The following is an 18,082-nucleotide window of genomic DNA, read 5'->3' as shown; positions in this document are numbered from 1 at the left end:
AGTTCTGCTGTAGCCCAGGATCCTGACTAATAGAAGACATAAGAGAAAGAGGGAGTTTACAAATAGTTTCTTCACTGTGCATTTCATGGAAAAGTGTGATATTGCCACTCTAGCTTTTTCAAACTCTTCAATAGTTTTGCCTTAGCTTAGAAATAGACCTTCATTAATTTGGCATAATGGAGAAATTAGAAGAGTTTCATTCTGTGACTGGCTAGCCGTATGACCTGAAACTAATGACTTAATGTCTCTGAACCTTAATCCCCCAGCTGCAAAATGAGAGAGCTGATTCCTTGAATTCTAATTATAAATATTTCAATGTTAAACCTCATATTTATTCACAAATAAAGATAAAATTTCTATCCTCAATCATGTGATAATCTAACTACAGTATGTAATGTTTTTTATGTGGATACATGTTTCAAAACAGCAAAGAATAAATGGAGGAGAAAAGCCCTAGACAAATAATAGTTCTAATGAAATTAATTCACTAATAATTCTTCTAATATCTAGAATAATAATTAGCTTCCTCTTCTAATAATAATTGTATCAAGATAATAAAATGAATTATTTATAAAAATTATATAAGCAACAAATTTATAATAATTCGTATCATGATAAGTATCAGACAGCTAGGCAGAATAATGAATAGAGTGCTAGACTTAGATTTGGAAAGACCTGAGTTAAAATTCTACCTCAGATGTTTAATAGCTCTGTGACCCAGGACAAATATTTTGATCCCTTTCAGACTCAGTTTCTTCATCGTTAAATTGGTTTCAATACTATGCACCTCACATGGCTGTTATGAGCATCCAGTAAGATAGAACAAAAGGTGAAATGAAACATTCTTCCATCCCAAAACAACCAGAGAGGTTAAAAAGAGAGGTCTGTTAAATGGAAGTGGAGGATGACCCAAAGCTCACAAAGCCCTAATAGTAGTATTGGTGGTGTCAACACAAGCAGCAACAACTTTGGGAACTCTTAATGCAGAGATGGTATGGAAACCTTGCAAATGGTCAGAAAGAGGTCATGGGAAACCCCTATGCTAGCATTGTGCATAGGACCAGAGGTTGTTTGGCAACTTCATTGCCTATACTAACTTCTGGGTCATGGTTTAGAGGTAGAAAGGAGCACATTTATTCAAGAAGAAATAGGAGTCTTGAGGAGCAGCTTTGCTTTTGGTTACTAGAGATCAGGGACTCTGAGGAACAGAATCAATTGAAAACCCAAGGGATCAACGGCCCTTGCTGGGTAAGAATCACAGTACAGATAAAGAGAACAGTGATTACACTTATGAAGTTTAAAATCAAGAAATGGAGTGTGAAGAAGGATAAGACCTAAAACCTAAAACAAAACAAAACAAAAACCCAACCCCCCAAATCTATCACGGTCACAGAGAAGATCAAAAAACAACCTCAAATGAAGACAAAAAATTCAAAGCAGTTACAGGCAACACCCCAAAGTAAAATGTAAATTGAATATAAACCCAACAGAATTCCTGGAAGATTTTCTGCAAAGTGTATATACTGCCACACAGGCCACATTCCAGTAAGCCAGCAGCAGATCTTGGAAGCAACTGAATCTATAGTGGTAGCTTCCGAAGTTCTCATCCAACAGACATTGAGGATCAGACAACCAATCAGGAGTTTACAGGACTTTGTCATATTGTCCATGCATACACAGTTTTGGGTCACAGTACTAGACTACAAAAGAAATGAGATACTAGTTACAATTCCATGGTAGAAAAGAGTATGTGTGGTTACTCACACAGTACAGAAAAGCAGTGACCACAAGTTTTCTTAAATCATACTACCTTGGAAGAACTGAAAACCCCAAGAAATAGCTCTGAAAATATCAACACAAAACATCTAAATCTTGGAATGATGTTCCCTTCACTTTAGGAGTAGAGACCAATCTTAACATAAAATTGAAAGTAAAGAAATAAGCTAGAAAAATTAACAAAATAAAAAGAACTTGACCATGGAAATTACTATGGTAACAGAGAAGATCAAAACATGAACACACAAAATACAAAAGTCAAAACAACTGTCTCCAAAACCTGAAAGGAACATATGAATTGGCCTTAGCCTTTCTTCCTTCCACCAAAGAAAATAATTTCTAGAGGAGTTCAAAAAGGATTTTAAAAATCAGATAAGAGAGGTGAAGGAAAAATTGGAAAAATAAATGGAACTACTACAAGAAAGTAATGGGAAGAGACAACTAATGGTAAAATAGGCACAAAAAAATGAGAATAAGAGAATAGATGAAACCTGAAGAAATAAGAATAATACATAAATGAGAAAAAAAAAACAAATGGCAAAAATCCAAAGAAGAAAAGCCTTTAAAAAAGAAAACTAATCAAATGGAAAAAGAGGTATAAAAGTTCAGTGAAGAAAACTAATTCCTAAAAAAATTGAGACTAGGCCAATGCAAGCCAATTACTTCATGAAACATCAAATAACAATAAAACAAAATGAAAAACAGAAGAAAATGTGAACTATCTCATTGGAAAAAACTGTGACCTAGAAAATATGTCCAAGACAAATAATGTAACTGTTATTATTGGACTGCCTGAAAGTCATGATTTAAAAAAAATTCTAGACATTATATTTCAAAGAAAACTAGAACCAAATGGAAATACAGAAATTGAAAGAATACACCAATCATCACTTTTAAGAGATTCCAAAATGAAAATTCCCAAGAATATTATAGCCAAATTTCAGAACTTCCTTATCAAAAACAAAATGTATCAAATAGCCAGAAAGAAATCATTCAAATACTGTGAAGCCATAATGAGGATCACTCAGAACTTAGAAGTTTCCACTTTAAAAAAGTAGAGAACTAGGAACATAATATTCTGAAAGGCAAAAATTCTAAAACTACAACCGAAATCATCCTACCCAGAAAAATAGCATAATATTTAAAGAAATAAATGAATATTTAATAAAAATGTAGTACTTTCATGCATTCCTGATGAAGAGAACTAGATAGATAAACCTGACTTTCAAATATAAATCAAAATATAAGAATCATAAAAAGGCAAATATGAAAGAGAAGTTAGAATGGATCAAATAAGGTTAAACTGTTTACTTTTATACATAGGAAAAAATATGTGTAATTTTTAAGAATCTTATTATTTTTAAGGCAAATAGATTTACTTTATAGGATAGAGTACAAATTGATTGTTTTGTAATGATGAAACAATGAATAGGCTACAAAAATGAATGTTCTGGGAGGAGGGGAAAGAGATTAAAAAAAAAGGAATGAAATTATCTCATATAAAAGAGGTGCACAAGAAAAACTTTTCCAGTAGAAAGAAAAATAATGGTGACGCTCTCTCTCTCTTTCTTTCTCTTTATTTTCTCTCTCTCTCTCTCAAAAGTGCATTAGTGTCCCAGTTATCCCACATCTCTTCCAACATTTATCATTATTTTTTTCTGTGAAGTTAACCAATTTCAGAGGGGTAAGGTGGTACCCCAGAGCTGTTTTAAATTGCATTTATCTATTCAATAGTGATTTAGAGCATTTTTTTTACTTAGTTATAAATGGTTTAATTTCATTATCTGAAAAGTGTCTGTTCATGTCCTTTGACTATTTATCAACTGGGGAATGACTCATATTCTCATAAATTTGACACAGTTCTTTATATATTTTAGAAATGAGACCTCTATCAGAAACACTGACTGTAAAAAAATTTTTTTACCAGCATTGTAGTTCAATTTAATCTTATTTCTGTTGGTTTTGTTTCTGTAAAAACTTTTTAATTTAATGTAATCTAAGTTGTCTATTTTGCCTTTCATAATACTCTCTAGTTCTTCTTTGATTATAAATTACTCCCTTCTCCAAAGATCTCAAAGGTATTTTTTTTTCTTGTTCTCCTAATTTGTTTATGGCATCATCATTTATGTCCAAATTATGTATCCATTTTGACCTTATTTTGTTGTGGGGTATGAGATTTAGGTCTATGTCAAGTTTCATAAATATTATTTTCCAGTTTTCTCAGAGTTTTTTGTCAATTAGAGTTCTTATTCCATAAATTCGAGTTTGGGGGTTTATCAAATAATATAGGCTTTGATTGTTGTGTTGACTGTCTAATCTATTCCAGTGATCCACCACTCTTTTTCATACCCAATATTAAATGGTTTTGATGACTGCTGCTTCATAATATAGCTTTAGGTTCAGGATTGCTAAGCCATCATCCTTTGATTTTTTTTTTCATTAATTCCCTTGATATTCTTGACCCTTTGTTCTTCCAGATGTATTTTGTTATTAGTTTTTCTAGTTCTATAAAATAATATTTTGATAGTTTGATAAGTATGGCATTGAACAAGTAGACCACTTTAAGCAGATTTGTCATTTTTATTATATTTGCTCAGCCTAACCATGAACAATTGATATTTTTCCAATTGTTTAGATCTGACTTTATTTCTCTGAGAAATGTTTTGTAATTGTATTCATATAGATGTTGAGTTTCTCTTGAAGGTAGAACCCCAAGTACTTAATTTTGTCTATAATAATTTTAAAAGGACTATCTCTTGTTGATGGCATTTTCAGTAATATACAGAAATATTGATTTATGTGGGTTTATTTTATATCCTGCAAATGTGCTAAAGCTGTGAATTATTTCCAGTAGTATTTTGGATTATTTTCTTAGATTCTCTAAGTGTAGCATCATGTCATCTACAAAATACTGAGAGTTTTATTCTCTCATTACTTATTCTAACTCCTTTAATTTCTTTTTCTTCTCTTATTGCTAAAGCCAACATTTCTAGTATAATCTTGAATTCTTTTTCACCCGTGATCTTATTGGGAATGTGTACAGCTTCTCTCCATTACAAATAAGACATGATGCAGATTTTAGATAGATACTAGTTATAATTTTAAGGCAAACTCCTTTTATCTCTATGCTCACTAAATATTTTTAACAGGAACGGATGTTATATTTTGTCAAAAGCCTTTTCTACATCTATTGAGATGATCTTAGAATTCTGTTGGTTTTGTTACTGAATTTTCTGATTATGGTAACAGATTTCCTGATATTGAACCAACCCTGCATTCTTGGGATAAACCCCACTTAGGTATAGTATATTATCCTGCTGACAAATTGATAAATCTCCTTGTTAATATTTTATTTATTTTTTGCATCAATTTTTTTATAGATTTTTATTTACAAAACATACATGGGTAATTTTTTCAACATTGACCCTTACAAAACCTTCTGTTCCAACTTTTCCCCTCTTTTCTCCCACCCCCTCTCATAGATGCAGACCTAGATTGCTGGTCCAATATATGTTAAATATGTTAAAGTATATGTTAAATACAATATATGTATACATATTTAAACAGTTATCTTGCTGCACAAGAATAATCAGATATAAAAACAAAGTGAAAATAACCTGAGAAAGAAAACAAAAATGCAAGCAGACAATAAGAGAAAAAGTAGAAATGCTATATTGTGGTCCACACTCATTTCCTAGTGTTTTTTCACTAGGTGTAGCTTGTTCTCTTCATTACTGAACAATTGGAACTATTTGGATCCTCTCATTGTTGAAGAGAGACACATGCATCAAAATTGGTTGTTATAGTAGTGTTGGTGAAGTATATAATAATCTCCTGGTTCTGCTCATTTCACTTAGCATCAGTTCATATAAGTCTCTCCAGGCCTCTCTGAATCACCCTGATGGTCATTTCTTACAGAACAATAATAATCCATAACATTCATATACCACAATTTATTCAGCCATTCCCCAATTGATGGGCACCCATTCAATTTCAAGTTTCTAGTCACTACAAAATGGCTATCACAAACATTTTTTAACATAAAGATCCCTTTCCATTCTTTAAGATATCTTTAGATATAATCCCAGTAGTACCACTGCTGGATCAAAGGGTATGCACAGTTTGATAACTTTTAGAGCAAAGTTCCAAATTGCTCTCCAGAATGGTTGTATTCATTCACAATTCTGCCAACAATGTATCAGTGTCCCATTTTTCCCACATCCCCTCCAACATTCATCATTATCTTTTCCTGTTATATTAGCCAATCTGACAGGTGTGTAGTGATATCTCAGAGTTGTCTTAATTTGCATTTCTCTAATCAATAATCATTTGGAACACCTTTTTATATGACTAGAAATAGTTTCAATTTCTTCATCTGAAAATTGTCTATTCATATCCTTTGACCATTTATCAATTGGAGAATGGCTTGACTTCTTATAAATTAGAGGCAATTCTCTATATATTTTGGAAATGAGCCTTTATCAGAACCTTTAACTGTAAAAATGTTTTTGCAATTTATTGCTACCCTTCTAATAATCTTGTCTACTTTAGTTTTGTTTGTACAAAAACTTTTTAACTTGATATAATAAAAATTTTTATGATCAATAATTATCTCTACTTCTTCTTTGTTCACAAATTCCATACTTTTCCACAGGTCTTAGAGGTAAAGTATCCTATGTTCTTCTAATTTATTTATAATCTCATTCTTTATGCCTAGATCATGAACCTATTTTGGTCTTATGTTGGTGTATTAAGTGGGGGTCAATGCCTAGTTTCTGCTATACTAATTTCCAGTTTTCCCAGCAGTTTTTGCCAAATAATGAATTCTTATCCCAAAAGTTGGGATCTTTAGGGTTGTCAAACACTAAATTGCTATAGTTATTGAATATTTTGTCCTGTGAAACCAACCTATTCCACTGATCATCAAATCTATTTCTTAACCAATACCAAATGATTTGGTGACCATTGCTTTGTAATATAGTTTTAGATCTGGTACAGCTAGCCACCTTCATTTGATTTTTAAAAAATAATTCCCTTGACATTCTTGACCTTTTGTCCTTCCAGATGAATTTTGTTGTTATTTTTTTCTAGGTCATTAAAATAGTTTTGTAGGAGTCTGATTGGTATAGCACTAAATAAATAGATAAGTTTTGGTTTTATTGTCATCTTTATTATACTCACTCTACCTATCTCAGAGCACTTAATATTTTTCCGATTATTTAAATATGACTTTATTTGTGTGGAAAGTGTTGTATAATTTTGCTCATATGATTCCTGACTTTCCTTTGGTAGATAGATTCCCAAATATTTTATGCTATCAACAATTATTTTGAATAGAATTTCTCTTTGTATCTCTTTCTGTTGGATTTTGTTGGTGATATATAAAAATTCTGAGGATTTATTCTGTATCCTGCAACTTTGCTAAGTTATGAATTATTTCTAATAGCTTTTTAGTAGAATCTCTGGGGTTCTCTAAGTATACCATCATATCATCTGCAAAGAGTTATAATTTGGTTTCCTCATTACCTACTCTAATTCATTTAATCTCTTTCTTGATTCTTATTGCCAAAGCTAGCATTTCTAATACAATATTGAATAATAATGGTGATAGTGGGCAACCTTGTTTCACTCCTTATCTTATTGGGAAAGGTTCCAGTTTTTCCCCATTACTTATCATGCTTACTGACGGTTTAAAATATATGCTCTAAAAAGTCCATTTATTCCTATGCTCTCAAGTATTTTTAATAAGAATGGATGTTGGATTTTATCAAATGCTTTTTCTGCATCTATTGAGATGATCATATGGTTTTTGTTAATTTGGTTATTGCTATAGTCAATTATGCTAATATTTCTCCTAATATTGAATCAGCCCTGCATTCCTGGTATAAAACCTACTTGGTCATAGTGTATTATCCTGGGGATGATTTTCTGTAATCTTTTTGCTAATATTTTATTTAAGATTTTAGCATCAATATTCATTAGGAAGATTGGTCTATAATTTTCTTTCTCCATTCTCAACCTACCTAGTTTAGGTAGCAGTTCCATGTCTGTGTCATCAAAGGAATTTGGTAGGACTCCTTCAGTCCCTCTTTTTTTAAATAGTTTATATAGCATTGGAGTTAATTGTTCTTTAAATGTTTGGTAGAATTCACATGTAAATCCATCTGGTCCTGGGGATTTTTTCTTAAGGAGTTGGTTAATAGCTTATTCTCTTTCTTTTTTTTTTTTTAATGGGACTGTTTAACCATTTTACTTCTTCCCCTGTTAATCTGGGCAAGCTATATTTTTGAAGGTATTCTTCCATTTCATTTAATTTATCAAATTTATTGGCATAAAGTTGGGCAAAGTAATTCCTAATTATTGCTCTAATTTCCTCTTCATTAGTGTTCTCCCTTTTCATTTTTAAGACTAACAATTTGATTTTCCTCTTTCCTTTTTTTAAATCAGATTTATTAAGGGTTTGTCTATTGTGATGGTTTTTTCATAGAATCAACTGTTAGTTTTATTAATTAATTCAATAGTTTTTTTTTTTCTTTCAATTTTATTGATCTCTCCTTTTATTTTTAGAATTTCAAATTTAATGTTTGACTGGGGATTTTTAATTTGTTCCTTTTCTAGCATTTTTAGTTGCAAGACCAATTTATTGACCTCCTCTTTCTCTATTTTATGCAAGTAGGCCTCTAGAGATATGAAATTAACCCTTATTACCACTTCGGCTGTATCACACATTTTGATATGATGTCTCATTATTGTCATTTTCTTGGGTGAAGTTATTTTTTATGAGTATGATTTGCTCTTTCACCCAATCATTCTTTAGTATGAGATTGTTTAGTTTCCAATTATTTTTTTGTTCTATTTTCCCCTGGCTTTTTATTGAATGTAATTTTCATTGCATTGTGGTCTGAAAAGGATGCATTTACTATTTTGCCTTAATGCATTTGAGTTTGGGATTTTTATGTACTAATATATTGTCAATTTTTGTATAGGTTCCATGAACTGCTGAGAAGAAAGTGTACTCCTTTCTGTTTCCATTTCATTTTCTCCAAAGATCTATCATATCTAACTTTTCTAGTATTCTATTTACTTCTTTGACTTCTTTGTTATTTATTTTGTGGTTTGATTTATCTAATTCTGAGAGCGCAAGATTGAGATCTCCCACTATTATAATTTTACTTAATTTTTCTTTTAAGAATTTAAATGCTACATCACTTGGTGCATATATGTTTATTATTGATATTGCTTCATTATCTATGCTACCCTTCAGCAAGGTATAATCCCCTTCCTTATCTCTTTTAATTAGATCAATTTTTTGCTTTTGCTTGATCTGAGATGATGATGGCTAACCCTGCTTTTTTGACTTCACCTGAAACATAGTAGATTCTGCTCCAACCTTTTACCTTTACTCTGTATGTATCTCCCTGCTTCATGTGTGTTTCCTGTAAACAACATATTGTAGGTTTCTGGCTTTTAATCCATTCTGCTAACCACTTCCTCTTTATGGGGAAGTTTACACCATTCACATTTATGGTTAAATTTACCAATTCTATATTCCTTGCCATCTTGTTAAGCCCTGTTTATTCTTTTCTCCTTTCCTTCTCCCTTACCCCGCTCCCCATATTAAATTTGTGAGCACCACTTGATTCTCACAACCTCCCTTTTTAGTATCTCTTTCCCCACCTTAGAATTCCTCCCTTTATCTTACCATTTTTCCTCACAATTTCTGTATTCCTTTCCACTTAGCTTACTCCTTCCCTTTTCACTTTTCCCCTTCCCACTTTTCAATGAGATGGAAGAAGTTTCACCATAAATCAAATATGTCTAATATTTTTCTCTTTAAGCCAATTCTGATGAGCATATGATACACACTATGTTAATCTCCCTCCATTTGTTGTCTCAGATATAAAAGGTTTTCTTTGCCTCTTTGTGAGATATAGTATTCCCACTTTACCCTTTTTTCTGGTACAATTTCCTTTCCACCTCTAGTTTTTAGAGGAAATTATACATATGTTCTTTATATATCTTTATAGCAGAAATATAATTCCCAAGATTTCTTTTTACTTTTTTAGGTATCTCTTGAGTTCTATATTTGGAGATCAAACTTTTTTGTTTAATTCAGGTTTTTTCTTCAGAAATACATGAAATTCACTTATTTCATTGAATGTCCATCTTCTTCCCTGAAAAAAATGCTCATTTTATCTGGGTAAATTATTTTTGGCTGCATACCAAGTTCTTTAGCTTTTCAGAATATCATATTCCGTGCTCTTTGATTTTTTAATGTGGACGCTGCTAGATTCTGGGTAATCTTTATTTTGGCTCCTCTATATTTGAATTGATTTTTTTCTACTAACTTGTAATATTTTTTCTTTTGTTTGATAATTCTGGAATTTAGCCACTATATTTCTTGGAGTTTTGATTTTACTTTCGGTAGGTGATCAATGAATTCTTTCAATTTCTATTTTACCCTCTGTTTCTATAACTTCTGGGCAGTTCTCTTTGATAATTTCCTGGAAAATAGTGTCCAAGCTCTTTTTCTCATCATATTTTTCAGGAAGTCCAATAATTCTCAGATAGTCTTTCCTATGTCTATTTTCCAGGTCTGTTGTTTTCCCAAGAACGTATTTAAGATTTTTTTCATTGTTTCATTTTTGTGGTTTTGTTTGACTGATTCTTGATGTCTCCTCAAGTCATTCAATTCCATTTCTTCTATTCTGATTTTCAATGGATTATTTTCTTCACTCACTTTTTTATATATTTTTTTCTAATTGTCCACTTGTGTTTTTAAGAGAGTTGTTTTGTTCTTTGGAATTTTTTTCCATTTTTCCAATTTTATTTTTAAAGAGCTATTTTCTTTTCCCAACTCACTAATTCTGTTTTTCAAGGATTTGATTTCTTAATCCATTCTATCTTTAAATGAGTGGGATGACTTAGCCAGACTCTCTTGTCAAGCTTCCCTGTTTTCCCCCCATTTTTCTTCTAGTTCTCTTGTGAGATCCTTTTTAATTTCTTCTATGAGAGTCTTCTGTGTTGAGGATCAAATCATATCCCCTTTGGGGGATTCATCTGGAGACTGTCTGTTTTTAGTCTCCCCAGGGTTTAAATTCTGCTCTATCTATATAGAAGCTATCAATGGTTAGAATCCATTTTTAATTTCTTGCTCATTTTGTCAGAGATGAATCAAAAAAGACAAACTAACAAAAAAAATGCTGTCTCTTTTTTTGGGGGTGTGTGGAGGGTGGCTGGATGGTATTACCGAGTTTTCTCTACAGACTGCAGGGGGCAGGAGTGAGACACTAGCAGGACAGCAATGGCTGCACTGAGGCTATGCTCTGAGACTCTGAGATTCTGAGACTCTGAGACTGAGAGCATGCTGAAACACTCTGGGTGCATGTGGCCAAGTCCCAAGAGACCCTAGCTTTTTGGGGTTATAGTCTTTACCCTCTATATTTACACCTTCTCTGCTGGTCTACTGTCTTGCTGCCAAGGCAAAATAGCCACATTGTGGTAAAGTTTTGTTTTTTTGTTTTTTTCCCAGAAATGGCTGAGATCACACCCCATCCCTCTCTGGTATGCTCAGTCTGAGCTGCCTGCTGTGCTCTTGCTGCCTGCCCTCAGCCTGTGACCAATCTAACTGTCCCCAAACTCAAGCAAAACCAGACCTTTTCTGGTGAATTTCAAAGGATGTCTTCTTTTGGTAATTATTTGTGGTGTTTTTTTTTCCATTCTAGCACTAATTCCAAGGCTTGTCATGAAATAAATTCTGAGAGCAAAGATGGAGATTTAAGTAGATGTGTGTGCCCTCTCCGCCATTTTGGCCGGAAGTCGAGTTCTGAAATTTTAAAGACTTTCTGGGTGTAATCTCAGCTGCCTGTTTTTTGTTTGAGGTCTTGGAGCTGGTCAGTGAATCTCATTTCCCTGGGTCAATGTACATTCTGAGGCCCAGTAGAAGTCCTTATTGCATTTTGGACATGGGGTTTTAAGTCTTGTTCTCCCATCTTGTTCCCTCACTCTATCACTTTGCCTGCATTGACCTTTCAGACTCCCTCCTTTACCACACTGAAAGCTTTGACAAGTCTCTCTGGAAGTCCCTTGCTGAGAGGGACCCTGTCTTCCCATGTTCTGCATCATAGCTTGGGTATAGATGGCATTTGTGCCCACTGTAGCACAGCATATTATGATTTCCTCTAAAGGAGCATCTTTGTGTAGTCCTAGTATAATTCTTCTGTAAACTTCATTAGCCTTTTCCTTAGCAAGTTGTCTTATCATAATTCTCATTATGAGAATTATTCGCATAATTCTCATTATGATAATTCTCGTTGCTGTATTTTTACCAATAGTTTGTATGACAGCTGTTTGCAGATGTCCCACTAAATCAGCAAAGGGTTCATTTGGATCTTGTGCTATTTTCGTGAAGGTTTCTTCTCTATCTTGTCTTCCTAGGAGAGTGCCCCATGCTTTGATAGCAGCAGAAGCATTTTGCTCATATGCTGTCAAAGGGTAATTAATCTGTGCTATAGCATCTGCATACTGACCTTTATCTGCTAGTTGGTCAAAGGTGATTTGTATATTGACTCCAATTTGCCTATTTTGTGGCGCTTGTATCCTACAGAGTTCACTATATCCAGAAAGGAACAACAAGTTTTTCCAGGTTCTAAACATGTCCTTGCTATAGATTTCCAATCACTAGGGGTTAAAATTTTATAAGCCAAATTCTCTAATACCATCTTAACATAAGACAATGTAGCCCCATAAAGAGTACAACCCTTTTTCAGATCTTTGATAATTTGCAGATCAAAGGAGTATATCTTCTCCTTGCTTGACCTGAAGAATCAAATTCTTCAATCACAGGGTATTTGTTTATCAAATCAGATATATCCTGTCCTTCTCTTTTAGCTTTAACTGATGTCTTTTGTAATTTTGTCATGGGGGTGGACAAAGCTCCTTCATGGGTGGTAGGGTGGTACTGATGGTGTCATTGCCCCTCACCATCCTCCTTTTCCTTTCACTCATGAAGGATTAATTGAGAGCTCTAAGTCAGGGGATGGAGAATGCCCTAATGGCTCCTACTATGAAGCACTACATTCTTTAATTTAATCAGAGTTGTACTTAACTCCATTCTTGTCTAATTCTTCATCCTTTTCACCTAGTTTGTCAATATCTTTCCCCTCCTGCACTTTCTTCTTTTTTCTTATTCTAATACTTATATAATTTTCTAAAGTCAATTGTATAGTCATATGTATAAAAGATTTCTTTAGAAATTGAATCAGTACCATTATCATAGTAGTATTCACATAGTTGCTCTCCTACTAATTTCCACTTGCCTGGATCCAATTCTTTTTTCCTTAGAGAACCAAAGAGATGTGCATTGTAATGTTTCTAAAAGTTCAATGATCTGCTCCCAAGTTACCTTGGCTTTTAATAAGTTTAATTATGCTTTCGATATATTTTCCTTGAAGTGGAAATGGCCCCTTTGTAAACATTTGTCCCATTTCATCTTTAACCCCTAACAAAGTTTCCTTCTTGTCTATTTTTGCACTTACCCTAATTTCTGGGTCACAGATGTAGGTTCCTAGTCCCACATTTGGGAGCCGCCTTCCTTTCAGTTCAGTAATCACTACAAGAATAGCCAGGTGTTAAAGTCCAAAATCTTTATTGTTTCCTTCATCTCATGCTTAGCCATCTTTCTCTTCACCTTCAGAGGAGTCTTGGTTTCAGTGGAGAAAATGCAGAAGGCCAGGCCAGCCACTGTGCTGATGAAGATGGAATTAATCTATCTCTGTGCCCCACCCCTGGCTTATATGTTCTATTCTAAGTATAAACCAATCATTATATCACTAGGAAACCATTATTTGTTGTAAGATTAAATCAATCATACTGAACTTGAACTATTAAGCACCATGCTAAACTAGATAACCACTGTATCATCAATTCCACTGACTTAACATCTTGCAAGAATCCTTGTTTCAGAGTTCTGGCCCATAACAAATAAGAAAGAATTTAAAGAGGTCAATAGAATATCAGAAAAGTTAGGTATAATAGACATTTAGATAAAATTGAATAGAGACATAAAGGATTACACTTTTTTCTTGGCAGTTCATGGAACCTATACAAAAATTGAACATGTATTAGGATGTAAAGATCTCAAATTCAAATGCAGAAAGGCAGAAATAGTAAATGCATTTTTTCAGATCACAATGCAATAAAAACTACATTCAATAGAAAGCCAGCAGAAAATAGACCAAAAAGTAGCTGGAAACTAAATGATCTCATCCTAAAGAAGGAATGGGTGAAACAGCAAATCATACACACAATTAATAATTTCACTCAAGAGGATGACAATAATGAGAACACATACCAAAATGGGTGGGATATAAGCAAAGCGGTAATAAGGAAAAATTTTATATCTCTAGAGGCCTACATGCATAAAATAGAGAAAAAGATCAGTGAATTAGACTTGCAACTAAAAAAGCTAAAAATGGAGCAAATCAAAAAACCCCAATCAAACATGAAACTTGAAATTCTAAAAATAAAAGGAGAGATTAATAACATGGAAAGTAAAAAAACAAAAAAAAACTATTAAATTAATAAACAAAACTAAGAGCTGTTTTTTGAAAAAAACAAAAAATAGATAAACCTTTGGTCAATTTAATTAGAAAAAAAGAAGAAAATCAAATTGTTGGTCTCAAAAAGAAAAAGGGATAACTTTCCACCAATAAAGAAGAAATTAGAGCAATGATTACGAGTTACTTTGCCTAACTTTATGCCAATAAATTTGATAATTTAAATGAAATGGATTAATACCTTCAAAAATACAGTTGCCTAGATAAACAGAAGAAGAAGTAAATTGGTTAAATAGTCCCATTTTAGAAAAGGTAATAGAACAAGCTATTAATCAATTCCTTAAGAAAAAATCCCCAGGACTAGATGGATTTACATGTGAATTCGACCGAACTTTTAAAGAAAAATTAATTCCAATGCTTTATAAACTATTTGAAAAAATAGGGATTAAAGGGGTCCTAACAAATTCCTTTGATGACATAGACACGGTACTGCTACCTAAACCAGGTAGGAGAAAAACAGGGAAAGAAAATTATAGACAAATCTTCCTAATAAATATTGATACTAAAATCTTAAATAAGATATTAGCAAAAAACTACCAAAAATCACCCCCATGGCAATACACCATGATCAAGTAGGATTTATACCAGGAATGCAGAGCTAGTTCAATATTAGGAAAAATATTAACATAATTCAGTATATCAATAACCAAATTAACAAAAACCATATGACCTCTCAATAGATGAAGAAAAAGCATTGGATAAAATCCAATGCCCATTCCTATTAAAATACTAGAGAGTATAGAAATAAATGGATTTTTTCCTTAAAATAGTCAGGAGCATCTATTTAAAACCATTAGTAAACATTATATGTAATGGGGATAAACTGGAACTATTCCCAGTAACATCAGGAGTGAAACAAAGTTGCCCACTATCACCATTACTATTCAATATTTTATTACAAATGCTAGCTCCAGCAATCAGAGATGAAAAAGAGATTAAAGGAATTAGAATTGGTTATGAGGAAACCAAAATATCTCTTTGCAGATGTATAATGGTATACTTAGAGAACTCCAGAGATTCTAACAAAAAGTTATTACAAATAATCCACAACTCTAGCAAAGTTCCAGGATACAAAATACACCCACATAAATTATCAGCATTTTTATACATCCCTAACAAAATCCAACAGAAAGAGATACAAAGAGAAATTTAAAATCACTGCCAATTCTATGAATTACTTGGGAATCTATCTGCCAAGGGAAAGTGAGGATCTATATGAACAAAACTACAAAACAGCTTTCATACAAATAAAGTCAGATTTAAACAATTGTAAAAATATTAAGTGCTCTTGGATAGTTAGAGTTAATCTAATAAAGATGACAGTAAAACCAAAACTTAACTATTTTTAGTGCTATACCAATCAGACTCTTAAGAAATTATTTTAATGACCTAGAAAACATAACAACAAAATTCATCTGGAAGGAAAAAAGGTCAAGAATTTCAAGGGAACTAATGAAAAAAAATCAAATGAAGGTGGGTAGATGTACCTGATCTAAAACTATATTACAAAGCAGCGGCCACCAAAACCATTTGTTATTGGCTAAGAAATAGATTTGATGATCCATGGAATAGGTTAGTTTCACCAGATAAAATAGTCAATAACTTTAGCAATCTAGTGTTTGACAAACCCAAAGACCCCATACAACACAAGGGGCGGTTGTGTTCAAAGCCAAGGCTCAGAGCTGCACAGAAAGCTTTTGGGATAAGAAGTCACTATTTGACAAAAACTGCTGGGAAAATTTGAAATTAGTATGAGAGAAACTAGTTATTGACCCACACTTAATACCATACAGCAAGATAAGATCAAAATGGGTCCATGATCTAGGCATAAAGAATGAGATTACAAATAAATTAGAAGAGCATAGGATAGTTTACCTCTCAGATCTGTGGAGGGAAAGGAATTTGTGACCCAAGAAGAAGTAGAGATCTTTATTGATCATAAAATAGAAGATTTTGATTATATCAAGTTAAAAAAACTTTTGTACAAACAAAACTAATGCAGACAAGATTAGAAGGGTAGCAATGAACTGGGAAAACATTTTTACAGTTAAAGGTTCTGATAAAGGCCTCGTTTCCAAATATATAGAGAGAAATGACTCTAATTTATGAGAAATCAAGACATTCTCCAATTGATAAATGGTCAAATGATATGAACAGACAATTTTTAAATAATGAAATTGAAACTATTTCTAGTCATATGAAAAGGTGTTCCAAATGATTATTGATCAAAGAAATGGAAATTAAGGCAATCTGTCAGATTGGCTAAGATAACAGGAAAAGATAATTACAATGTTGGAGGGGACGTAGGAAAACTGGGGCACTGATGCATTGTTGGTGGAATTGTGAATGGACCCAACCATTCTGGAGGGCAGTTTGGAACTATACTCAAAAAGTTATCAAAGTGTGCATATCCTTTGATCCAGCAATGTTACCACTGGGCTTATATTCCTAAGAGATATTAAAGAAAGGAAAGGGACCTGTATGTGCAAAAATGTTTGTGGCAACCCTTTTTGTAGTGGCTAGAAACTTGAAATTGAATGGATGCCCATCAATTGGAGAATGGCTGAGTAAAGTGTTGTATATGAATGTTATGGAATATTATTCTTCTGTAAGAAATGACTAGCAGGATGAATACAGAGATGCTTGCAGAGACTTATATGAACTGATGCTAAGTGAAATGAGCAGAACCAGGAGATCATTCATTATACCCTTCAACAATAATACTACATGAGGATCAATTCTGATGAAGTGGCTATCTTCAACAATGATAGGATCCTAATCAGTTCCAATTGATCAGTAATGAATGCTACATCCAGTGAAAGAACACTGGCAAATGAGTATGTACCACAACATAGCATTTACATTCTTTCTGTTATTGTTTGCTGGCATTTTTGCTTTTCTTCCTAGGTTATTTTTACCTTGTTTCTAAATTCGATTTTTCTTATGCATCAAGATAACTGTAAGAATATGTATACATATATTGTATTTAAGATATACTTTAACATATTTAACATGTATGGAACTACCTCCCATCTAGGGGAGGGAGTTAAGGAAAGGAGGGGAATAGTTGGAACAGAAGTTATTGCAAGGTCAGTGTTGAAAAATTACACATGTATATGTTTTGTCACTAAAAAGCTATAATAAAACAAAAGATGTTCCATCACTTCCCCTGAAAAATAATAATGAGTCTAGATGGGTAGTCAATTCTTGGTTGTAACTTTAATCATTTTCCTTCTGGAATATGCTATTCAAGACTCTCTGATCCTTTATTGTACAATCTGCCAGATCCTGGTTTGTTAGAATCCTTACAAAGTGTTAACTCATTGGAATTGATTAGAAACAATGCTTATGTACTTAAGTTTACACCTTTGAGAGTTCCCACATTAGCTCACATGTTAGAATTCACAAGTTCAGGAGATTCACAAGTTACACCTCCCACAATCCCACTCTCTCAGAGGAGGAGTCAGCCTTTGGGTTCACACCTTTAAGAGATCATATATTAGAGCCTCTTAGAGCCTCAGTCAGAAGTAAGTCAGTTTGGAAGATTGACAGAGCCAGAATTCAGTCAGGAGAAGATTCTGAACTGGCGATTCAGAGGGAGCTGGAGACTGAAGTTGAAGTTGGAAGAGACAAAGGACAAGCTGCAAGACCTCTTGGAATCAAAGAGGGAGATAGGCCTCTAAGAAAAC

The sequence above is a fragment of the Sarcophilus harrisii genome, chromosome 3, assembly GCF_902635505.1.
Source record: "Sarcophilus harrisii chromosome 3, mSarHar1.11, whole genome shotgun sequence".
Classification (NCBI taxonomy): Eukaryota; Metazoa; Chordata; class Mammalia; order Dasyuromorphia; family Dasyuridae; genus Sarcophilus; species Sarcophilus harrisii.
Note: the sequence above shows the minus strand (reverse complement) of the source record.